This window comes from Tachypleus tridentatus, chromosome 5 (assembly GCF_004210375.1).
Source record: "Tachypleus tridentatus isolate NWPU-2018 chromosome 5, ASM421037v1, whole genome shotgun sequence".
Taxonomy (NCBI): Eukaryota; Metazoa; Arthropoda; class Merostomata; order Xiphosura; family Limulidae; genus Tachypleus; species Tachypleus tridentatus.
In genome coordinates, this window is record NC_134829.1 from 11,162,251 (window position 1) to 11,168,890 (window position 6,640).

The window sequence follows — 6,640 nt, forward strand, 5'->3', positions numbered from 1 at the left end:
TGGGTTAAGGCGTGCGACTCGTAATCCGAGAGTCGCGGGTTCACATCCCTGTCGCACCAAACATGCTTGCCTTTTCAGCCGTGAGGGCGTTATAATGTGACGGTCAATCTCACTATATGTTGATAAAAGAGTAGCCCAAGAGTTGGCGGTTGGTGGTGATGACTAGCTGCCTTCCCTCTAGTCTTACACTGCTAAATTAGGGACGGCTAGCACAGATAGCCCTCAAGTAGCTTTGTGCGCAATTAAAGAAAACAATTGTTTTAAATTTAAGCACAAAATTACACAATGTGCTATCTGTGCTCTACCCTACAAGGATATCGAAACCTGGTTTTTAGCGTTATAAATCTACAAACTTTCCTCTGTACCACTGGTGGCAGTTTAATAAAAACAATTTCAGACATTTTATAAGTAGAAGCACCTTCTGTGATCTCTCGTTGTAAAATATAGAAAGGTTGCTAATAGCTCAAGATATAAAGTGATGCCAAATACCAAAATTATTGCTAACAAAAGCCCGGCTCTCTTTCCGTTAGGGTATTGATACAACAGAAACAAAACCCGGAGCGAAAAATATTATATTAAAATAAACTTATTTTCATCATTTTCAAATCAATACTGTCTTTCCCTCTTAACCTCTTAACTAGATTGTATGCCCTTGGAAACTATGACTTAGTATTACAAATTCGTTTAAGATTTTTTACAACAAAATCTAAGAATTTGTAAGGAACATCGGCTTCATTGTGGATTTATTGTTAAGGAATTATTGCATCGGATTTTAACATGCAGTCCATAGACTCAACGACTTCCAGAAAAAAAAAAAAGTTTTATTGTTATAGACCATAGTTGTAGGGTATGTATCATTGTTATGGTGAAACTACTTTATTACACTAGTTACATAAATGCAACTATGTCCCGATAGGCATAACCGAAACACCTTCAAGTACTTATGTCTTGGGACATCACAAATACAAAATAAATCTTAATACAGACAATGGACCTTAACATATTCCACGTCTATAATTACGATAATTATAAAATTAAAACAAAAGTTACATATTTTAATGCTTTCAAGTTATTATCCTTAAAATTTCTCGTAAAGCGAATTTGGATATTGATTCTGTAAGTTCACTGTATCACGATTTCTTCAAAAAACATTTCTATTAGTAGCTCGCATATCTAAAATATACATCATGAATCCAAACTAGGTTAATGTTTGAATTATTATTAATGTTTTTATTTCTTGATCCCCTAACCCTGGGTGGCACAGACGAAAGTCTGAATGCTTATAACGCCAAAAACCGGATTCCAATACTCATGGTGAACATAGCACCACTAGTCCATTGTATAGCTTTGCGCTTTACTACAAACAGACAATCATATCTCTAGAAAAAGAGAAAGTTGTTATTTCTCGAAATGTGAGGATACAGTTATATATTTACATGTATCTATTTAATTAGTGTAGTAAGAATGTTGTCTGTCTTGTTATCGTAGAAAATTAAAATATCGTTTTGCAGCAAAACTTTCAAAACATTTATTTACGATGCTTGTGCTTGATTTCATGTACAAGTTGTAGTTTGAGAATCTCTCCTACGATGTGTGAGATATGGTGGAGAGCATCACCACTTAACGTGCTCTAGAAAACATGAAAAACTACACTATACAATGTGCAAGCAGCAGCACACAGCTAACTATAAAGGACGTCAAAACTATAAAGAGACCACAACATAAATGTATAGTATACAAAAAACAAATAGAACAGAGAAATAAAAATACAACAGTCAGAACAACCAGCACGAAAAATTCATCACTACTTACACCAACCACACAATGAATTTTTATATACACATATGCATCAGCAGTAAAACACAACCAAAAAGTAAAGAAATCATAAAAACACAAATGAACACCAGTTAACTTGCATGCACATAGATAAAACAATCCAATGAATCATTAATTATGAAAACGTGATATATGCTTTGAAAAGAATTTTATACTGTTCATAAACACGCTCCTCGAATTTATCAGTGAATATAAAAAAAGTGTTAAAGACACCAAGATAATATGGAACTATTACTTATCATGGGTAAAAATATTTCACACCAATTATCTCATACATAATGCAACAATTCATGAACAAACTTAAAATACAAAAGAAAACTATTCAACATTATTAAAACAATAAACAGATCACCGAAAAAAATGCTCCCCGCTAGTGCAGCAGTAAGTCTACGGATTTACAACGTTAAATTCAGTGGTTCGATTTCCCTCGATGGACTCGAGAGAGAGAGAAGTTTTAAGGACGACGTCGAGAAGAGCGGAGGAGCGGACGTACAAGGTTGTAACAAGATCCAACGATGAAGCCATGTTTAACGAAGAAATAATTGAAATGCTGAACAAGGCGATCGAAGTATCAACCTTAGAAATTTCAAGCTCTTCTACAGACAGCTCAGATGGTGGCAATTTGGACTCAGCACCTGAACAAACAATCAGTCAGGCGACTAAAGAAGGAGAACCAACCGGAGAAACGAAGGCAAAAGAAGAAAAAGACCATGATAAGTATGGTTTTGAAGAACTTTACTAGCTCTAAGAAACACAAAAACAATACTAAAACTAACAACACCCCCACGCTGATCCTCGATACAGAATCCCAACTCTGTTTATTAAAGTAATACAGAACACAGCACGCATTCCTCAGATTGTTAAACAACTGTTAAACGACCTTCCAACGGAAGAATCATGATTAAATGTACATAACCACACGACTTCGCACACATTTTGGCCCATTGGCCCAAGGATGCCTTTGGAGTTAAAGCCACGATTCACACACCCAAAAACAACACCACTCAACCAACAGTAGTTATCAGAGGTGTCGACTTTGACATCGAAGATAATGAAATCACGGAAGAACTCAAAACATAAGGTTACGAGATAACAAAAACAGAACGTTGTTGTTGTTATTGTTTTTGAATTAAGCACAAAGCTACACAGTGGGCTATCTGTGCTCTGCCCACCACGGGTATCTAAACCCGGATTTTAGCGTTGTAAGTCCGCAGGCATACCGCTGAGTCACTGGGGGGGCTAAACAGAACGTATAATATCATTTAGAACGAAACAAAAAACTCCACTTGTCAAGGTAACCGTGAACACTAAAAACGATCAAAATAAATTGCTAAAAGACGGTTGCTTCTTATGTTTCAAAAAACACACGACCGAACCAGAGGAACCACATCAAAAACCAATTTTACAATGCTACAAATGCCAAAGGTTCGGGCACACTAAAGTTAATTGCATGGCTGAAGACAGATGTGTGAGATGTAGCGGACCTCAAAAGGTCGCTCACTGCCCTAATGAGCGCAGCCAAGTTACATGCGCAAACTATCAAGGCCTAGACACAGCCAGTTACAAAGACTGCCCAAAATACACACAGATACGAAACAGAATCATATTCAAAACCATAAACACCAACACACAGCCTTTCAACCAATTATCATATGGGACTTTAATTCCCCACACGCAGAGCTAAGAGAAAACAGAAACACGCATAGATGACCAGTTATAAAAAATTTGCTTTCTACAAACAACATGCACCTAATAAACGACCATACACCTACACACTTTTCAGTTGCCAACGACTCATATGATGTATTCGCTTTCATCATAGCTCCCAAGGACACAGTAAACAAAATGTCTAACTTAGTGTACACGATGAAATCACCAGTGAATGATGTACACTAAAACAAGCTGGCTCACTTTCACTAGATTCCTATTTACCAAACTCAATTGAACATACTAACAATAAAATAGAATTAGACAACTATGTTAAGCAAGTTACTGAAGCCATACACAAAGCAATTAAAAACATAATTCCAAAAACAAAATAAAAACACTCATATAATAAATGGACTTTAACACCGGAAATTCACGCACTAATAATCAAACGCAGCCAGTTAAGACGAACACATTTTGCAACACGCGACCCGACCATCAAAACACAGATCAACAAAATAAACGCAAAAATTAAACAACAAATTAAAATAGCAAAAGAAGCAAGTTGGCATAACTTTTGTAAAAACTTAGAAAACTAAGAACAATCCAAAATAATTTTGGAAAAAATTTAAGAGTATTTTCTTAGACAAAAACGCAAATTACTTACTACAACATATCACACACAACAACACAATCGCAAGAACAGACTCAGAGAAAGCCGACTTACTAGCTGAATATTACGAAACCTTCTTCACCTCACACGACTCACTGAATCAGTTTACAAAGCATTCAATAAAAATCAGGTAACCAAAAGTCTATTTTTAGATGTTAAAAAAGTATTTGACAGTGTTTCGCATAACGCCCTTAAGTATAAATTAACTAATTTGAATGTAAATCAAACTATTATAAAACGGACATCAAACTTCTTAACAGACAGAACAGCTCAAGTAAAAGTCAACAAAACCTTATCAAAATCTTTCAGAATAACTGCAGGAGTGCCCCAAGGATCCGTTCTCTCGCCACTCCTTTACATTATTTTCGTTAGTGATATATCTTTTCCTAGTCTAACTTACAATTCACAATACGCAGACGACATTGCTATCTGGAGTATATCTAGAAAACCACTACTGGCCATGTCTCGCCTTCAGGAAACACTAAATACTTTCGCGAGCTGGAGCAACAAGTGGAGAGTGGTTTTAAACCCAACAAAAACTCAAGCAATCACTTTTTATAGGAAATAAAAAGGGCACAGAAAAAAGCTTTAGAAAAAGTAAAAATTTCACTCGGCAACACGCCTATCAACAAGAGCAAGCACATCACATTCCTTGGTATCACTTTCGACTACAAACTGACATGGAAAAAACTTATTAACAACATACACTTATCCATCAAAAAACGCATCATTTGAAGACTATAACTAGCAAGCACTCAAACTGCTCACCAGAAGCCATAATTCAAATATACAAGGCTTACACCCGTTCGTCAATCGGATATGGATGTCAAGTCACATACAATATGTCTAACAACACATTACAGAAGATCCTAATACAACAAACTAAAATATTAAGAGCAGCAAACCGACTACCATCATACGCACATGTCAACTATGTACACAAAATCAGTAACGTACCCACCCTCAGAAACAGGCTCACAGAAATATCATACAAATATTACTTAAAAGCAGAACATAGAAACAAACTAACTGTATCATTATGTAAATTAGCCAGTGCACCTGCAAAATACATCTCATGATATAACATATTTAAACAATTACAAATTACTCAAGAAAATACATAATCACAGATCAGGTGAATACACGTTTATATTTATATGTATTTCCTTTCAGAACCGGCACAGGACAGGCGAAACTTTCGGCGCCTGTCCTGTGAAAGTGAGTTTTCTTGGGACACTCCCGTTTCCCCCGACATCCAAGTATCAGGAATTGGATTTTTAGATCCCACCCACGGAAACACTCTTGCCCAGCCCTGAATTGGGTCGTTTTAAGTTGATGTCTGCTTTTCGGACTTCGGGCTCCGGCCTGGCTCACTTCTCTTGTGCCGCCTTTGTCTCGCTCTCCCCTTTCTAACCCGTCAATTTTGTAATGCCCCCTTAAATAAGTAAAAGTAAAATACAGGCAAATTTCCGAGTAAAATTAAATAATCTGTCATGTAAGGGGAGGAAAAGGAACCACAATGTTCCTGACCACCCCTTCTCTAAATTAAACCCCTGCCAAGTTCGTTTGCCTTTAACATTAGATCACGCTACATTTCTTTCGATGCCGTTTTCGAATTTTACACAAAGCTCCACGAGAGCTATCTGCACTAGTCGTCCCTAATTTAGCAGTGTAAGATTAGAGAAAAGGCAGCTAGTCATCACCACCCACTGCTAACATTTGAACTACTCTTTCATCAACAAATAGTGGGATTGACTGTAACTTATAATGCTCCCAGAGTTAAAAAGGCGAGCATATTTTATGTGACTGGGATTCGAACCCGCGACCGTAGGATTACAAGTCGAGCGCCTTGACCACCTGGTTATACCAGGCCGTTTTTAAATGTTTTAGATATGTGTTATTTACTTATACTTTCGGCTACGCCAGTAACTTCTCGAATTTTCTCGTTTCTTAGCTTTTGTATATAAATACCTGTCAACTCTCTGGGTTCGTCAGTAATCAAAGTAACCGAAGGATGTTGTAATCAAGTCCCTGCGAGGTCTTATTTTGTTGATTTTTAGTCATTGTGCTTAAAAATAGAAGTGTGGGAGTGAAGAAAAGTACAGCGCGCCACAGACTAGTGGCAAAGTTCTGAAGAAACGGAAATATGTCGATAGTTATCTAGATTTTGGTTTTACTTCGGTAGATACCCATCATGAAGAGTGTCCGCAGTGTGTATTATGTCTAAAAGTTTTAGCTTCAGAGTACATGCTTCCAAGTAAACTAAAACGCCTCTTAGAGATCAATCATCCTAGCATGGCTAGTAAATCCCGTGATTATTTTACAAGAAAGTTAAAAGAATTGAAAGAACAAAAAGGTACATTTTTGAAGCAAGCATCAATACCAAGCAATGCTTTGCTAGTATCCTACAAGGTGATATATAGAGTCATAAAATATAAAAAGCCTCACACCATCGCGGAAGAACTGATTTTACCGGCTGCAGTG